Raw genomic sequence first — 20,383 nt, forward strand, 5'->3', positions numbered from 1 at the left:
GAAGCCGAGCTTGGAGCTTACATGTGCCAACAGTGACTGGAAGGCCAGGAAAATGGAGAAAGCTGGCTTTCAAGCATCTTATTAATTGGGACAAAGGTGAACTCAGTTTTTCCCCACATCCCAGCAATCATGTCATGCAGATTCATTTCCTTCCACAGTGAAAGAAATTCATCCATTGTTTTACCAATGGCAGAAAAATCGACATGTTTCACTTATGTCAACTTTAAGGCAGAATTCCTTAGTAGTAACTGTAATGATCAGAGACCTGTTCTTCCTTCTCTAAAGGAAACAGCCCTGTTACTAGGTTTTTCTACTTCCCATGAAGCAAAGAGCTGTATATGAAAGCATGGGTTAGCCCCACCTACTTCCTTTTCATTCAGTACTGAAAGAAATCCAAATTTCACATTTGAAAAAGAGAAGTCAATGTTTGGAGATGCACAGAGGAATGGGGTAGAAGAAAATATGAAAAAAAACCGTACAAGTCATTCTTCCTTACCACATCCTTTCCTCCTTTTCTAGAAAAGGAAGTTTCATTTGAAATAGTGGCTGTTTGAGCATCTCTAAGGATTTCATCTAATGCCCACTGAAGTTAACATCAGTTTTCCCAAAGTCTGATAGGAACTGGATCAGGCCCTGTAATAGAAATGGTTTGGAACACTTTTTTTCCAAAAAGCCTCAGACAACAGCAAGTGCAATTAGTGTTAGTGATAAATTAACAAGGATTAGCCCAAATGTCACTCCCACAAGTGTCAACAGCCTACTTCGATTCAACTTCACCTTGCCAACAAATGACCACTAAGCAGGAGGTAGGCAAAAGTGTATGCTAAATTCACACAGGTAAGAGACCTAAGGCTCTGGATCACTTTTTACAAGCATTGCAGCAATTTCTTTTGCATCCAAAAGAATAGCAGACGAAATCCAAAAAGTTTCTGCACTCTTCGTATCTAAAATTTGAGTGCCTGTATTAAGAGCCAGAACAACAGTCCTCCCAACACCACAAAGGGAGGGGTGACTGAAGTATAGAATCATGCAGCTATTTTAATGCTGAAGCTCACTCCTATAAAACGCAAAACACTGTCAGCCTTTGCGTAGTCAAGATCCTGAATATATTAGTTACAGGAGTGTGTTCTTCCTACATGAATCTTCTGTCTGCTAATCCCAAACATACCACAGAGTTCATGAAGAGGGTAAGGGATTCTTTCTTTACATACCAAACAGAAAATATAGCCCTGAACAAAGTGAGAAATTTGTCTACTATCTGAAATACTCTATGCCTATTAAGAGTAACTCCACCTCACTCAGCAGTCCTTCATCGCATGAATAGGATTCAGCAGAAAAAGGCTGCGAGGAAAGAGAGAGCCCTGAAGCTAGAAAATTGGGAAGACACTCCAAATTTGGAGGGGAAAAAAAGCTATTAGTCATAGATACGATTCTGTCAGGTATCATGACTTTCCAGGATCTCCATGAAGTCTTGAGAGCCAGCCCTAGAGCAGTGGACCAGCAGCCAGTCCCAGAGCAACAGCTCTGGGAGTGGATTAGTCACCCTGGGGCTCCAGCAGGAGCAGCAATCAGCCCCTGCAGCATGAACAGAGGTGGGGCTGGACAGCTGCAAGCTCTGGCACTGCTCTGTTTGTAGTCCCCCACTCCCTAAGGTATTTTTAGTAAGAGTCAGGGACTGTCTGCAGGCTCCTGTGAATTTTTGTTTATTGCTCACACGTGTCCCTGACCTTTTATTAAAAATGCCTGTGACAGACTCTTAACCTTAGTCACAGGTATTGACCTTGCCTTGATTGTAAAGCAAAATACAACACCTTGAGACTTAGGATGCATACATAGAAAATGAAACAGATGGTAGTCTAGCTTTTAAAAACATATATTCTTCAATTGTTTTATGATTCAGAAGCCAGGACCTACTTTTTGGGCTAAGTACCAGAGTGAAATACCTAGTTCAGTCCCCCATCATCATTATGGCCCGAGAAAAAGATTTCAGAGTCATCATATATGTTAACTTGAGCCTCAGAGCAGGAGCTTACTGACAAAACAAACTAATCCTTTTGGACAAGATCCTGGCATGAACCTCACTGTATATCATTCTTACACTACCTTCCAAACCCACTGAAATCTGAAGACGCACAAGTACGCCCCTCTGTGAAATGGTTAAGCCTTGTCTCACTTTTAGAGGATAGAACAGAAGGAGATGGAAAGACAACCTTCATAGGGACTGCTTTGAAGAGGAGGGAAAAAAGTCGCATCACATCTCTCGGTACTTAACTATCCCTAGAAAGGTGGCGGGGGAAAAGGAGACAGGGCTCTCTGAAATAAGCCTAACACCCTGTGAAATTGCTTCATGAAAAGTTTGTGAGAAAGAAAATAAGGGCAGCTGCGTTCAAGAGCTCCTTCGAAAAGGTCATGTCAAGCTTTCATTTCTGATATTTTACTCCAAGGATAACTTGAGTTCTAGAGACAATGGGACTAATTCTCCACTGCTCTGTGCTTTATGTTGTCATTTAAGCCTGTGCCTAATGAGTGCAAGGAGACTAAAATGCTGCCATACTGACTTGGTAGTGTTTTGACCTCACTCTGCGCGTGTGTAAATGACTACACAGGGTACAAGGTAGTGAAGAGTTAGGCTCATTGAGTACAGACTGAATGAAGGGGAAAGACTGCACCTATCTCTATAGTGGTTCCATCAGATTCCTCAGGTGTAAAGATGTTATTTCTTTTCATGCAGTCTCTTCTCATCCTTTTGGGTGGCACTGATGAGCAGCTGGGGTGAGGACCCAACCCCTATTTTGGAGTGGCAATAAATTTTTGCAGGGAGGCCACTTCAAACCAGCCTTGCCGTATTCCCTTAGTTCAGGAGTTTTCCAAGTTGGGTCATGGGTCTGGCTGGTTAAGCCCCTTGTGGACCTGGATACACTTTATTTATCTAATCATCCATAGGCATGGGGCCTTGCAGCTCCTATTGGCTGTGGTTTGCCATTTTCAGCCAAAGGGAGCTGCAGGAAGACACACAGCCTGGCCCATGCCACTGACTGTAGCTCCCATTGGCTGGAAACAGCAAACCGCAGCCAACGGAAGATGCGAGGCTCTAACAAGTATCTTGTGGCCCACTAGAGGCTTATCCGAGCGGGCCCATAACCGATCTTTGAAAACCCCTGTCTTCGTAGCAGGTTAGTGGACAGAAACGATGCTTGAAATGGTAGGATGACTGAGGTCTGAAGCTAAGATGACAGAACATTTTCCAGGCAGGAAAATTCCCATAATCTAGCAAGGCCTTCTATTTAGATTAGTGAACTAGGGACACCTGGAATTACATCTTCGCCACTTTGAAATCTAGGAAGTCAAAAGGTAGCTTTGCTAGTTGGACAGTATTTCACATCCAGATTTCATTCTCGATTCTCTCTTTAGTCTATGTTTATTTCTCTTTGTACCTTTACTTCTCTATTGTACAGATGGAAAGTAATTTCACTTCGCCTCATGTGAAAAGAAGAGCCTAATAATACAAGGTGTTATCTGTACTAAAGACAGAAATTAACCACACCAAAAAAAAAAAAAAAAAAAAAAAAAAAAATAATCACACACCTGGGAAACTGGAACTAGAACCTCAGGTCTTAGAGCGCCTCAAACAAGACAAAACAGATCTCCAGTATTTTAGCTAAAGGACACTGCCATAAACTAAAAGCATTAGCATGCCCTTATCTTTGTGGGTCAGCCTCACGCACACACATAATACACCCAGCAATGTTCTGGTAAGTGGAGAAGGTGCTCTTCCTAAAGAAGACTGTGTGATAGATTACAAGGAAAGACAGATGCTCACTCTGCCAGGCCAAAAAGCAATCACTGTGTTGTAGAGATACTTGCTTAGTGAAAATAAAGCCAGGGTTTCACCTCTTTTAGAATGACTCCAGGAAAGACACATTCTGGGGAAATGATTATGAAGAGTGGTTGGAAGTAAGGGCTTTACTCAAAATTGTTTGGTTTATGGACACACCTCCTAAAAATCCAGTACTTAGCTAGTAGGAAATGGCAGGGGCAGATGAGAATTTCGTGCCCCCCCCCCATTTGACACAGCACATGCACGGGGCTTCTTGAAGCACGGGGCCTGGGGCAGCCGCCCCGCTCGCCCTGCCCTATATCCGCCCCTGGGAGATGGAATGGCCCAGGACCAATTCTCTGCACTACAGATTCTGCAATGACTCGAGGCAGATAAGCAGGAGAAGAACATATGCTTTTTTACAGCAGAAAGACAACACATCAATTCCAAAAATCTAAGTGACACAACTGAGTGTATTTAAATCAAACTAGACAGAAAAGAAAGAGATAAGTCTTAGCAGCTGCCATTTTCCTTACTCTGACCAAAAATCAGAGGGCTGACTGAAAAAGAAAAAGGAAATTAATAGTTACTAAATAATATTTCTCTTGCTTGACTATTTTCTGCTTAGACTGAGAGGAAGTGTCAGAAGAGATTAGTTAATTATCAAGACCTGAATTCTAAGAACCAGTAACAAAGAAAGAATCGAAGAGAGAGAGAGAATGGTATAAGTAGACTAATTATTACTGGCTGCTTTTGTACTTCCTTCATTACTGATAGGTGGAGACAAACACTAGCTGTAATGAATAAGTCCTTTAAATGAGACAGGAAGACAACATACTACAAACACTGCAGAATGGAGATAAATGTCTTCAGTAAAGCAAGCTTCCGCAAATACCCTGAGGTCAAATAAAACTATTTGCATTTTCAAATGTTACTTCGTTTAGCAGCTAAATAAAAACATTACTAAATCATTTTATGAAAAAAAAAGTGTAACTTCATCTTGACCTTCCATTTAAGTAAACAAACCTTTCTAGCCAATAAGCTTCCCTCTGAACTCTGCAAGATGATAAGCAATACCTTAATTACATTCATTTACATGACTTTGGAATTGTTCCAGACTGAAGCCAATGACTGCAAGGTCATACAGTATGGAAAAAGTAAAATGAAGACACACACACATGGGGCTGTTGACTCAAACTGCAGCAGTCACTTCTCTCAAATTATTAAGGGTGCAGGAGATCAACAAGTATCTGCCTTTCATCAATTACAGATAAGAAACAATGTTTTAAGAAGCCAAACTAGGTAACATTTTCCTTTTTGAAGCTAATCCAAAAACTGAAGACACTGGACAATCAGAATTGCTTTTAATGCTTAATGATCAATGCAAGCAAGATGAATATTTTATACAAATGTTTTATAATGTTCTAATTGAGAGCACAATACAGATTAGAAGAACAGAAGGTTAAGAGCATGATTATGTTGGTTGCCAACTGTGCTAGGATTGTTACCAATACCATATTGCTATTTTCAGTGACATGAAAAGGGAATATTTTGGACGCCTTTATTTACAAGTGTTGGCAGCTGAAAAAGCCACCGTATTAACATCACTTATCAGAGTTTCATCACTGGCTTCAGTGGGACCAATATTTCACCTATGAGTTAGGAGAGAAAATATCCAGCACCACGGCTACAATTAGAATCTTTAATAAACTGAATTAGGCAAAATATTAAAATTAGGCAAAAATAAAAAAAGTATTTGGGCTATAACAAAATATTGGTACTTACTATACTAAGTAATTACATACCAGTAGCATTGCAAAGATGGTAATGGTGACCGCTAAGAAATATAAACACTGAGAGTATGTTATTCTGTGGACCAACAGAAGACAGATACAAAGTCCAACTCATTCCCAAGCATATTTACACTGGATAACGTATTAAATGTGATCAATAGCAATAAAATTATCTGAACTGTCTTTTATATAAGCATTTTAAATATTACACAAGTGAGAATATAAAAATCTCAAATATTGCAATTGATTTTAAGCAACTGCATATCAATTAACTGTAGCTGACAAGTTTTAGTAGTAAATAAGATAAGTCTCTATGCAGCCTTAGTTTACTAGCCAAGCACTTTTATACAACTCTCAAGCCAACCTTCTGCAATTTAAGAATGATTTAGTGCAAGTGAAGCAATGAGTATTATAAAATTTATGCTTGTTCACCTTCTCTCCCTACAGAGAAGGGCAAGATGCTTTTTCTGTGTAAATATGTATTAGAGGCAAATAATTTCAATAGATATTACTCCACAGAGAACAAGATGCTTCACATACTCATTTCAGCTCCCTGTTATTGATAAACTGCAAAATAATGATGCTCTCTTACCCCTCTTAAAATAGTGAAAATACCAGCATACTTTATAACCAAAACATTAAAAAGGAAATAAAAAAAAAAAAAAAAAAATTGAGAGAGAGATTAACAGGTTCCACTAACTCCTTTAAGACAAGGACATCTTGATATGTGATAAAGGAAAATTCATTTTATACATCAATTATAAATATGCATACCAATCTTGTGTAACTGTTTTCAGAGTTCCACCACTAGTCTAATATTTTATTCTTCACCATCATCCAACACACACATGCCGACAATAAAATAGACTTGTGCGAGCCACAGCCATAGCACCTGAAATCGCAGGTATGGGACAAGCCAAAAAACCTAATTTTTAAATATTAGTAAAGCTTAAAAGAAACTCAAACAGGAAGACATTTAATTGCATCTGTTCCCTTTAAGAAATGTGCAGCACTACCAAGCATGTTACTGTGAATCTCATTCATAGCCAATGATTTAATGTGGAGTGCTTACTTTGAAGCTACCACATCATATCATACTGTTGTACCAAATAAAAGCAAGCAGTATCTTATGAGGGGGATAAGGCAAAAAGCCACATTTATTGTAAAGATAATAATAAAAAAAAATAAAGAAAAGATAGAAGCAAACAACGTTGTTAACTACTTAACCCTTATACATATAAACATTCATTCATCCAGGTTCTGTGTATTTGTTATAGTTACCAGCCAGGAAGTTGCTTGTGACAGAATACTGGCCAGGTATTCTGTACACTAGTGATGGTAGTGGGGAGCGAAGCCCCTCTGTGCTCCAGGGCATGCTCAAGTTTGTGCAAGGGGCTGCTTGAAATTGACATTGCAGAGATACATTTGTATTTAGTGCAAGTGAAGCAATGAGTATTATAAAATTTATGCTTGTTCACCTTCTCTCCCTACAGAGAAGGGCAAGATGCTTTTTCTGTGTAAAAAAAATTTGTATCTCTGCAATGTCAATTTCAAGCAGCCCCTTGCACAAACTTGAGCATGCCCTGGAGCACAGAGGGGGGGCTGTTTCTGGCTATATAGGATTATATTCTTAACAGTTCTAAGTTACATGACCTAATACATTATATTCTAAAGGGGCAATAATAATAATAAATCTAAACATTTAACAATCTTAACAAATAATAATAATAATAATAATAATAATAATAATAATAATAAGAAGAAGAAGAAGAAGAAGAAGAAGAAGAAGAAGAAGAAGAAGAAGAAGAAGAATCCTAATAAATCTAAACACTTTAAGTTGTGGGGAACAAATTATGGGGAGTCACTTCCATTTGGGGGAATCATTTTCAATACATTAATATGTTATCCCTACAATACAACACCATCATCTGAATTCTGCTTGAAGAATAACCACTTTTCACTGTGTGTGAACCTATGTTAACAAAAAAAAAAAAAAAAATTTTATTACCTCAACAATTTAACAGTTTTATATTAATAGTGATGTTACTTGCCTGACTTCACAAAGTCATAAAGATGACGACAAAGTCAGACTTACTATACCACTCATTTCATTTTAGGCTGATAAACCGATTTATGACACAGTTGGGAAAGCTATCCACAGGAGCAGGCAATGCAATAGCAAAATAATTAACAAACAAATACCATCACATATACGCTATCTATATTCTGGTCAAATAACAGAATGGGGAAGGTAGAGGGAATATTATGCAGTTAGACGTGAAGTCAAAAGCATTTTTAAGTTTACAGAACTGCCTTACATCCAGCTTAATTTGTGGCTGTAAAATTATTACCAAAACAATTAACTACTGTACAAATACATTTAAAAAAAGAAGGTTCTAAAGAAAGTTAAACACATGCCAAATCTTCAAGTAATTTAATAAAAGCCATTTCCCTCTTTAATAAACTATTTACAGAATGAACAAGGGTTATAGCTCAAGGTTTAAAATAAAACTTAAAATACCCACACCTGACATGTTTCAATTCAAGACACCTGCTTCAGAATCTCTGTAGTGTTTTTCTTATTGTCATCAACATTTATAACACTATAGAGTAGTTATCCCTATTACAAAACAGTTTGCAGTTAAAACAAAGAACTACCAAGAAAGTACAATATTCAGTAACTGACATTTACTGCACTGGCCTTGGACTTCTAATCTTCACCAGACAGGCACACAATTCAATCCATCAGCTCATAAAGGTGTGCTTTTTTAACCTCTAAAACAGATGGGATTGGCTAGAAATGTCTAGCATGTCAAACTGCTAATCACTGTTGCCCTTTGCACAAAATAACCCACTTAAATTGAGGCATGGCTGCACTGTAACCGACATTAGTCTGTGGGAAACCCATTTAACTGTCACATACTCCTGCCACTCCTGCTCTCCCTTAATTAAGCCTAATGCCTTATGCTTTGACCTTTTGTTCTAGCCTATTAACCCTATCGCGTACAAGTTCAAATATGCTAAACTAAAAACTTTGCTATAAAATATTAAACGCCAAGTTACTGAAAGCATAAGGGCTTTTTTTTTTGTTAACCCAAAGGTTATAGACATCCTATTGCCAAATTTATTTGGCATGCAAAATGGCAGTGATGTAAGGGTTAAATCCTAGAAGATACTGCATAACGATTAACTGAAAACACTAAACATCACTCAGAAAAATACTGTTTCTTTCTCTTCTGCACTAAAGTACAGTATACACCCTAGAATAAAAAGGTCACTGGATTAGTACATTATTTTTTTTAAACTTCAATGTTTCCTCTCATCCTCCAACCTCTCATCCTCCCTCATCCCCATTCTTAGCAATGTTTTTAAATTAAAAAAACTGCCATCAGAATGGATTATACTATGCATGATCGCTTACGGGCTTCACCACTCAAACAAGCTATTATATTTTTGGACAACATCAGTTTCTCCTAACTGATGGCAAGGTTCTGTCAATCCTTGCTCTAACTGGGTAGTACCTTACTCTTCCAATAGCATTCATGACATCAGTTTCATTACATGCAGAGTAAGATTCTGCTTACCTCCCAATTGGTAGACTATAGCCTTAAAAAAAGATTAATTGCAACATCTTTAAGGTAGGGACTCCCAACCTTTTCCACTTCTCAACCCTCTTTCCTACAACAGACCATTCCAGATGAGATGTATCTGGGGCTCACCCCTCTTTCAGCAATATGTTAATGGACTCCCCTCTCATTTAGTATCATGATTTGCAGTCCACAGGTTGAAAGCTCTTGCTTTAAGGAATAAATCTGTTCTAGCAGACAGGATGATTGCTATTTCTCAGGAGAGATTCAAATCTCACCCAGCTGATTAGCAGAGCAACCATAACAAGGTTTTGAGTTTCCACTGTGGTGTACAGTCGCACATACCTTGTGTACATAAATTTATTCCACACCTAGATGGAAGAGATTAGAGGGAACATTGAAGTGCAAAAAAACAAAACAAAAAAAAAAAAAACAAATCCAATGACAAAAACAAGTGTTTGGTTCTAATTCAAGAGGCAGTTTCAGTATGGAATGCAGCACAACAGTTTGCAACAGCTTGTAAGGTAAGCTTGTGTAATGAAATAGGCTGAATGCACCAATAGGTGTACAAATTTTGTAACAGAGAACTTGGGCCACCTACTCAAAAGTAGCATTGGTCTGGATGAACAGAGGGGGGAAAAAGCAATTTTAAATATATCAGGATATCTGCTTTGCATAAACAGGTAATAAATATTCCCTCAAGTTTACAGAATATTTACCTTTTATGACAAGCTGAAATATGTAATGCAAGACACTTATTACTGTTTACATTGCTAGATCCCATGAAGGAAATATATTTTTTGTGCTGTACAAAAACACATTCTTTAAAAATAAAGTACAGATGTTTGAAGAAAGCCTATTGTAGATAATATTTATGATGTGATCTATCCCTAAAAAGATACTCTTCCATTAAGCACAATACAGTACTGCATAAGGAATAGAACTATCATCTATTGTTGACTACAAGTTTAAAGTGGCCAATTAAACCCATAGGTTTTAATTGTAAAAGTTTGTAACTGTGGTTTTGAGGTCAGCCAAAGTCACGTAACTGACTTTACAACAATCTTGATTACCAAAATTAAGAAATACTAGAGCAAGTCAAGAGACCATCCTCTATGATTTTCTGAATGGTCAAATGCAACTAACTGTAGAATCATGCACTGGGGCCAGGTCTACACCAAAAAGTTTAACCAGCTAGGTCTATTAGGGCCGTGAAAAACACCGGCTTCCCTTCTTCCCCCTCCCCCCCAAGCAACAGTTAATCCAATGTTTACCAACAACTTTCAGATTTTCTAGCGATTTATCCCTGCACATACCATATACGTTCAGATGTTCTCAAACTGTAGTACATACACCACTGGCAGTATCTGGGCTGCAGTCAGGTGGTACAAGGACTGGTTTAGCAGAATAAGAATACATTATAAACACATTGATTAGAAGTTGATAAGCCAAGTACTTTTCAGTTTTCAGGTTGGTATGATTGGTCTTATAATTAGAGGACTGCTCTGTTACAGCTTTTTTTTGTTTATATGGCAAACTAATCCCCTAAAAGTACAGAATATAAAACAGATTCTCCTGCAACCACTCCCTCTCCAATAATTTCATTTTTCTTTTATGATCTTGTTCTGCAAATACACATGCAAATAGTGCTACTGAATTCAGTAGGCAAGTGTGTAAAGTTACTCACATGCGTAAGCGTTTGCCTGCTTTCAGGGGAGCCAACAGCCTCATTGGGCAAGGTGAGGAAGGGGCCAGCTTGGCACTCCTAGAAGGGGCAGAAGAGGTGAGGCCATAGGCAATCAAGCCTTTAGTGCTGCCTGGACTGCGGCATGCCCCTCGCTGTCTGGAGTGCACTGCATGATGCTCTAGTGGCAATTGAAAGGGCCCAATCCTCCAGGAACCACTGCTGCCAGTAGCAGCTATGACCAGAATCCCCAGGCCTTGTTAAAAATTTCTAGGCCCCAGGGCAATTGCTCCTCAACACTTTGTGACCATGGGCCAACCTGCTTTATGGCCAATGCTACAATCTTTGGACAAGGCTAAACGGCTGATTCCCTTATACCAAAGGGAAATCGGGACAAAAGTTAGCAGATATCCACAAACTGACAGTGGTAATAAGTCTATAAACCATAAGTAAGACTCAAACTTGAAGGTCAGAAGGGACCATTATGATCATCTAGTCTGATCCCCTGCACAATGCACAGAATCTTACCTACACACTCCTGGAATAATCCTCTCACCTAGATCTCAGATATTGAAGCCTTCAAATAGTTTAAAGACCGCAAGATGCAGAGAATCCTCCATGTGATCTGTGCCCCATTCTACAGAGGAAGGCGAAAAACCTCCAGGGCCTCTGCCAATCTACCCTGGAGGAAAATTCCTTCCCGACCCCAAATATGGTAATCAGCTGAACCCTGAACATGTGGGCAAGACTCACCAGCCAGACACCCAGGAAAAGTTCTCTATAGTAACTCCTATCACTACTCCATTGACGTATTTACCAATAGAGAATATACATTAACCATTCCAAAGTACCAGTCACTTTCCATAGAAGCTCAACTGTCTCATCTTACATATGTTGTGGGGCTGGGCTCATTTTATAGGAGGTTAAACAAACATTCTTAAACTTCTGTTTTTTTCCTCTCCCACTCTTAAAAAAAAAAAAGTATCAAAACCATTTCCTGGAAGATTTTAAGGCCAATAAACCAGTTCCCTCCCTCTCTCCCTCCCCCCACAAAATTCAATAGTACCCAAAAACATGATTTCTGCCTTTTGAGGGTGTATTAAAAAAAAAAAAAAAGCAGCTCCATTTCTTGCTTTGGAGAGTTTTCTCTTCAAAAATAGATAACTTTAAGACGTACTGTATAATTCTAACATTGAAAGTATATAATAGAAAGTCAGACTTTTTTTTTTAAAATTAATGACAGTCCAAGTAGTTAACCCAAAGAAAACGTTTACCTTCAAACTGGTCCCAACTGGGAAGCCTATTCTTCAGAATCCCAAGGATGCATTTGTTCTCCAGAACAATTCCATGCTTGATCTGTAGGGGGGGGGGAAGAAAACAAGATTGTGAGTGTATGCAGAAACTGTTCTCTATCCCAGCACCTAGGTTTTGGTTTATTGTTAGGGAGGTAACACTTCACCGGGTGCGTTAACATTTGCAGCTTAAGTTTATATCAGGAAAATAAACATTACTTTGAACTTCAGAAAGTTAGGCCTCTCAGACAGCACTACCGTTGAAGTGAACACAGAAAAATGTATTACCCAACTACTTGGAAAGTGTATTTTCAAGATCACTGTTCTTACATGAAACAAAATACAGGACTATGTAGCACTTTAAAGACTAACAAGATGGTTTATTATTCATGTGTGTTCATTTTTTTAAATTGTATCCTTTGGTATATATGGTTGTGACTATTTTCTTCCACTATTTGATCTGAGGAAGTGGCTCTGGCCCACGAAAGCTCATCATCTAATAAACCATCTTGTTAGTCTTTAAAGTGCTACATAGTCCTGTATTTTGTTTCAGCTACACCAGACTAACACGGCTACATCTCTATCACTGTTCTTACATGGATACGATAGTTTTGAACTTTGAATGCAAAGACAATAATTCTTTGATTTTTTTTTTAAAACTTGGACTTGCTATATTATGATTGTGACATAACACTTGAGAGTCACTTCCAAAAAAATACTTCGGTCATGATTTCTGAAAAGGACCCATATTAAAATTAACATAACAAGGAAACTATCAGGCCATAGCAGAACCTGTTATGCAATATACATCATACTGTACATCCTAAAAATTCTAAAGATTGGGGGGGAAAAAAGACAGGAAGTTCCTCTGTGGAGGGGCTGAGCGATCAGAATGCAGGCTGCCCTGGGGTCAGGGGACTACTTGAGCCCCCTCTCCCCACAGCAGCTTGGGGCCAGGTGAGAAGGGTCTCTTTGTGGCCACTGCAGCTCTAGCAGGGACAGCATGTTCCCCAGCTGGGGCAGGTCCATCTGCCCCTTCTGCTCCCCAGCCAGAATGAGGAATACTTGCAAACTGTGCACTTTCTTCTTGCTCCCTGATGAAGGGGAACTGTCCGCAACGTACAAATTGGGGCTGGGGAAGCTTCAGCTCTTCCCCACTAAATGGCACATAGGAGAGTGGGAAGATCCAGGATAGGGCAGTCCCAGATGGGTGGCCATGCCCCTATCCAGCCCCTTTTACCTGCCTAGTGATCCTGTCTCTTTTCTGTATGGTTTTATGAGAGACAATTGCATTCCAGGCGCATCCCATTTTCCCAGCACACCAAATCTTTACCTTGCTTTAAGATATAATAAGAGGAAGCTATGTTCCAAATTTGGTGGTCCTAAGTCTTACCGGATAGGTGCAGTTCTTGAACAAACACACACTCTCAAATACAGAGTAATTTTTTTAAATCTGCTGCTCCCACAGCTGTCACTATTACCATGCCTTAATAGACCAATAGAGCTGTACGTGTGTAACTCTTAAATCTGGACTTCTGTTTTAACCAATTACCACTCTGAGATTACCTTTTAAAGCTGGGGGGGACTTGTTATCACCTACATGCCTTCAACTGCACCCTGAGGAGAACAAGTAGCCAGCCAGCTTAGAGACCTGAGCATCTGTGCTGGGTGTTCACAACAGTTCCATCTACTGTAGAGACAACCAGCTTTAATGTTCACCAGTTAAACAAGCTTCCAGATGAACTTCCAAGGAATTCTAAAGATAGTTTTAACAATGTTACCTAACCAGGGGCAATCAAGTTGCAAACTTATCACAAGGGTCATTGTCCAAGAGAAGCACAGTCAAAGCCTCCCGGTCAGTTACAGATAAACCGGATGCCCTCTGGACAACTGCTGTCACCCAAAAATCCTTAAGGGCCACCATACTATAAATCTTTTTTGGAAAAAACAGCTAACTATCCTCAAATAATACATCGCTTACATGTTCCCCAAGTACACAAAAAGCTATCTGGCCTCACTAAAAACAGAAATAAGTCCCCATTTTGTAAATTTTAATTAGGTTATCATTGCAGTCGGAGTCAAGAGTCTCTCTCACTTCATTTTCACTTCAAGTGCACAGAGGACAGAGAAGTGAGCATAATGGTAATTTTTATTAATGTATTAATCACAGTAACATCATCCACTTCTCTCACAACAAACCATTACGACTCACAAAATTGAGGAAAAGGGGTAAGACAGGAGAGGGAAGCAATGCTTCTTTAGAGGATTTTCATTTTTGCAGATCTTAGTGCTCAGCAAGATATTTTCTTCAATATATATTTTTTTTAAATCTAAACACGCTTCTTCTGTATTGCCATTCCTTGTTCCATGTAATCATTGGGGGAAAAACCCCACCACTATACAAAGCAAAACACTTTCTTATTAAATGTATTTCTCTCACTTCATTTCACTCCTCAAAAATAGATATGTTTAAGGAAAGCCAGAATACTGTACTTCACATAAGATTTTTTTTTTTTTAATTCAGGAAGATCAACTTCAAAGAATCTCATCGGAGACAGAAGACAGGCATTCTTCCAAATAGGCAGCAGCTCCTGGCTCTATTCTGATTATGTCTAGAACAAAACTTCTTTTTCTTCTGTTGTAGACACAGACACATTTAGAAATAAAATATACATATAAAAATTGAGAACATGTCGTCTTTTTCAAAGTCAAACTAATTAAATAACGCCCTCCTTATAAAAAGAAATAGGTCCCAACATCAATTTACATTCCTCCATAAAAGACAAGTTAGTTTCTTTGGCCAGAGGCTAGACAGCAAGATGTGACCTCTTTCTCCTCTGAAGTTTGCCTCCTCTACAAATTCTTAACTTGCCTCTTGCTTCCTTTACCAGGAAGCCTAGGTGTGTCATACTCTAAACGAGGGGCAAGAAAACACCAAATAGTATTATTCCTGGAATCCAAGTACCACAGTTCTGTCCACAATGCTATGGGGCTTTCCATAAACAAATGAGAAGTGTTAAACCTTATGGCTAGTCCTGATGACTTTCCAGTGACTGTACTACGCTGCGTCTGCCCAGTGGTTCATTTAGCCCACTGTATTGGCTACTATCAGAAAACAATGCCAAGAGCCTGATGGGATGAATGGACCAGGTAACCATCAAATGATCGACACCCTCTCATACACTTCCAGCTTCTGGCAGACGGAGGTTATGCAACCCAAAGCATGAGGTTGCATTCCTGATTATCATGGCTAACAGTCACTGATCGATGGGTCTTCCATGAACGTATCTGTTTTGAATCCACATATTTCAGATTTCACTGCATCTCCTAGCAATGGAGTTCCACAGATTGAATGTGTGTTGATTTCTTTGTTTTTAAGACTGCTGCCTACTAATTTCCTTGGGTAATCCAGAGTTCTTGTATTATTGGAAGGGGTAAATAACACTTCCTTATTCACCTGCTCCACAGTCATTATTTTATAGACCTCATATCACACCACCCCTTCACTACCTTGTTCCAACTCCCAGTCTTTTTAACGTCTCAAATGGAATACCCCCTAATTATTTTATTACCTTTTTCCATACTTTTCCTCCTCATTTCTAATATATTTGAGATTGGAGCAACCATAAACAGCATCTTTCCTGGGCAAGGCTACTGTGTGAAATGCAGTTCAACAGGCTCGCTTGGAGCACATTTAGACATATGTTCAATCACATAAAACAAATTGAGCTCATAATCTGACAGCCCCCCGTACAGAACTAAGTATAGGTTGAACCTCTCTAGTCCAGCACCCTCGGAACCTGACCAGTTCCTGTGGTCCAGTAAACTTTCTTGTTTGGAGGTCAATATTGTGTAGCAGCAATACCAACACATCCAGTGCTCATTGGGCTGCTAGAAGACATTTAGTTCTAATTTACCCCTAAACAGCACAGAGCACTGAGAGCTAGGACTCGTGGCTGTAAACAAAGTTTATGGGATTGTGGGAAACTTAGCCAGATGTCGACTTTTTGTGGCTGTAGCCAACTAAAATCATTCCAGATAATGAAATGTTCAGACCAGAGAGTTCTGGACTAAAGAGGTTCAACCTGTACTATCTATATCCTCCCTGATGAGGTCAGAAAAGCACCTCTCAAAAATCTCCACTGACGGAGATTCCACAGCCACCCTCACAAAGTTTTTCCTAACGTACAACCAAAGTTACCCTTGCTGTAATGTAAGCCGATTGCTTCTTGTCCTAGCATAAGAGGATAAGGAGAGCAATTCTCCTTTTGTGTGACAATCTTTTATGTCCCCCTCTCAGTTTTCCCTTCTCCAGACTAAACAAACCCAATTTGTCCAGTCTTCCCTCATAGAATATGTTTTCTAGACCTTTAAGCATTTTTGTTAATCTGCTCTGTACCTGGACCTTCTCTAAATTTGCCCACCTCTTTCCTGAAATATGATGTCCAGAATTGAACACCATCCTCTAGCTGAGGCTTAATCAGAACAGAGTAGAGAAGAATTACTTTTTGTGTCTCTTACAACACATCACAGAATATTTGTAACACTATTGTGCAAAAAAAACCAAACCACACACATTGTTCACTCACAGTTAATTCATGAGCCACTATGTCCTCCCAGATCACTCTCTTCAGCACTACTTATTATGCATTTTTTCCCATTTGTGCAACTGATTATGCCTTCCATAGTGGGGTGTTTTCCATCTGTCCCTATTCAATGTCATCCTATTTACATCAGACCATCTCCCCAGTTTGCCCAAACCATTTTGAATTTTAAATCCTATCCTCCAAAATACTCGCAAAAAGCCCACCCCGCAAGCTTGGTATCATCAGCAAACTTTATAAATGCGCTCTCTCTCTCATCAGTGATTTAGAGAATGGCAATGTTGAACAGAATTGGACCCACAACTTATCCCTCCCCCCCATCATCTCCTGTTGGTGAGCCTGCCCACAAGGAATTGCCCTGGGGCCTGGAAATTCATGGAGGCCCAGAGCTCTCAGAGGCCACCAGAACCCCAGGCTTCTTTGAATTGCTGCTGAAGTGCGGCTCCACATGGCTCTGAAGGCTGAGGGGTGGTGTCCGCTAAGGTCTAGACAGCGCTATGGGCTGACTGCCCTCAGCCCTGTTCCTTCCACCCCTTTTGAGGGCGCAGATTGTGTCCCCCCCCCACACACCTGGCCCTGGGGCCCATGGTTGTTGTTGGTCCCGCTGCCTGCTGTACCCTACTGGTTATTCCCCTCATGCTTGATGGTTAGCTGCTGCTAACTACTCTCTAGGAAAGAACCAATTATCCATTCACCTAAGTTGTATTTCCCCAGTTTGTTCATGAGGTCACATAAGACAATATCAATGTTCCTGAAATCCTATTTAAGATTTCTAGAAACCTTCTTTTGCCAGACTACATCACTTTGCAAAAAGAACAAAAAATGTATCTTCAAGGACAATGTGATAAGCCATTAGCTAGCAAGCCTGTGTCTTCCTTTTAACTGATCTCATATTAAGCAGAAACTAAGGGGAAATAAGATCAGTATTTCAGTTCACTCAGGTTTTAACTCCATGACGACTTATAGTGAACCTCTGTTGTTGTTTTAAATCAATTTTTCCCCTTCATGTCATTTACAGAATAAGATACAACATAAAACAGTCAACAAAGTCAACATTTAAATAAACCATTCAAGCTTACTAAATGGCGACACTCATCACTTATTACTTCTTTACTTAGTACAGGTTTTAGTATCATAATAATAAATCTATACGTTCTGACCTCCCCCCAGTTGAAGATGGTTCTTAAAAAAAAATTAAAAATTTCTCTCTGAAGATGTATGCATCATAATGGATTCAAGTAACCTTTACAATTACTTGCACATAAGTATGTATACTGAACTTACAAGTTAACTGTTTCTGTCAGTTAAACATCAATTGTAAGTCTTGTCTCAGATTGTACAAGGAGGGAATGCTGATAAGTTAACAAGTTTCAGAGCACAGCAAGGCAGCAGAAACCCTTTATTTGCTCTGAATTTAGATACCCTGCAACAGAGCGCATTGCCTGAGATGTCAACTCTAGTTCTAGCAATTTTGCTGTTTTAATATGTCTTTATAAAATTCACTTTACAGCAATAGTTTCCCCTTAAATTATATTAGATGAACCACAAAACAGCTTCACCTCCAACTTTCGTAAGTGTCACATTCCAGCTTCTAGTACAACAACCTTTAAGACAGCAACTAACTTTTTTTTTTAAATGAGGCTTTGCATCATAAACACAAGGACAGATTACACACACACACACACACCTTTTCAGAAGTATTTTTTTCTTAAATCAAGTTTTGTGTTGCGTTACGATCCTCTGCAAATTCTATAAAGCTGATAAATATATATTGCCATGACTCAGTGAAATTCTAACTGGTTTTGATATTCAGTTGCTAGCACTCAGGCCAAATACCCACAAAATACCCCAGAATTAAATAAAACTCTCTTATGGAAAGGTATCTTGTCACAACAGAGCGAAAGAAGTAATAGAATGAATCAACAGCATACGAGCTTCTCTAACGCTGAATCATTCCCAAAGTCTGAAACTCCACAGTTCTTAAAACATCATCTGCATGTGTGGAGTATTTCCAGTACCACCATTGTGTTTTTAATTAAAAACATAACAAAAATGCACACCACCACTCTCCAGGGAGAGAAACAGTATGCTGTGCAACACAGTACAGTGCAGGAAGGTGTCTGACTGCATAAAGCTAATTTATTACCCAATGCCCCAAAAGCACATTTATGTACATTTTGGTTTGTTCAAAGTAGCGTTACTAATTGAGAGGAACAAGAAAAACCCACAATCACTCTAATTTAATAGGGGAGAAAAGGCAACCTTGAAGAGGTTTAGAGACACTAAGTATGTATGTGGCAATACATACTAAAATACCAGCCTCTGGCTTTAAAAGGGAAAGAAGAAATGCCCCCAAAGGGCTGCACGTTATGGAAGTTAAATGGTGAGAAAGCACCTTTTGGCGCGGGTGGGGGAAGCGCTGTGGGACATAAGCAGGTGGGGTCAAGGGGGCGGGGGTCCTCCTAGCCTACTATAAAGTATAGGCGCCTTTGGCAGGGGAGATGAGGAATGACTAACAAGATGGGGAGCATAGGGAAGCATGGCCTTGCCGGCTACCGTGCAAGCAAGAGGCGGCGACAGATCGAGGAGGGAGGGGGAATTGTGGGCAGCCTGGTCTAATGCTTCGGGGGCCCAGGGTTCGTTTCCCCAGCCCCGCGGAGCTGCTGCAAGTGCAGCTACCGCGCAGGGAGTTGGCGCTGCCAGAGCCCTTCAGCCGGGCAGTGGCCGGAGGAAGCGGGAGTCTCTCGGGGGCTGCGGGGCGAGTGGGGCGGCCACAAACTTTGCCACGATCCCTGCCCCCAAGCCGCAATCTGGGGCCAAACTTTTCGCTTCCTTCCTGCGCCCGAGGCAAACAGCTGGGGGGGGGGAGGGTTGTCACCGGAAACAATCCCTCCCTGCCCAGCCAGCAGCAGCGCCCGCTCTGCGGCCACCCCGCATTGTTCCCAGCCGCCCGCCCGCCTCCCACCCTCCCCAGCTCGGCCGGGCTCAGCCGCGCGCACTCACCGCCGCCGCCAGCCCGGCGCTCCTCCGGCCCGGGCTGCGCGTCCCTCTCCCGCCTGCAGAGCCGAGCAGCGGCAGCAGCGCCCCGGCGAGGACTCCTCTAGGGCCGGGCTCCGGGGAGCATTCCTAGGGCAGGGGGCGGCGAGCTGGGGGGCAGCAGCGGGGACGGGGGAGTGAGTCTCCCGTCTGGCTGCACCTCAAGCTGGGCAGCCGCCTTTGCCAGGCAGCGCGCACACACACACCGCTCGCTCGCTCGCTGCCTGCCCTCCGCCCCGGCTCGCTCTGCTGCAATGGCTGTGAGGCTGACTTTCATCCTCCCCTCCCTCTCCACCCAGCTGAGCGCAGCCCAGTCCCTCCCCTCTCCATGCCGCTCAGCTCCTCGGCCAAGTTTCTGCTTAACCCTTTCCTGGCCCCTCCCGCCTCAGCGACGGAGGTAACAGAGCAAGGGAAACTGCTCCCCCCTCCCCCCTTCTCAAGCTGGCTCTCTTGGCCTCAGGGAGACTTGTGGACGACTAGGTGGTAAATATCTCCCAGCATATCAGTCTGGCTTGAACTCGAGCCCAGCCTGGGAGTGAGACTGGAAAGGGGCGGGGTACTGCAAAAGCG

At 40.9% G+C, this 20,383-nt stretch overlaps 1 protein-coding gene across 3 annotated transcripts in view; it reads right to left on the reverse strand.

Annotated features, from left to right (window-relative positions):
• The window catches only part of NRIP1 (nuclear receptor interacting protein 1), a 101,651-nt gene extending 81,549 nt beyond the window's left edge, over positions 1 to 20,102 (reverse strand). For all 3 annotated transcript variants that reach the window (XM_075909838.2, XM_075909839.2, XM_075909841.2), the window contains exons 1-2: positions 19,781 to 20,102; positions 12,156 to 12,237 (exon numbers count right to left, since the gene is read on the reverse strand). The gene's annotated coding sequence lies outside the window, so the exon portion shown is untranslated. The remainder of the gene's footprint in view (positions 1 to 12,155; positions 12,238 to 19,780) is intronic.
• Between the last annotated feature and the right edge of the window lie 281 nt (positions 20,103 to 20,383).

This window comes from Pelodiscus sinensis, chromosome 1, assembly GCF_052426305.1.
Source record: "Pelodiscus sinensis isolate ZL-2025 chromosome 1, ASM5242630v1, whole genome shotgun sequence".
Taxonomy (NCBI): domain Eukaryota; kingdom Metazoa; phylum Chordata; order Testudines; family Trionychidae; genus Pelodiscus; species Pelodiscus sinensis.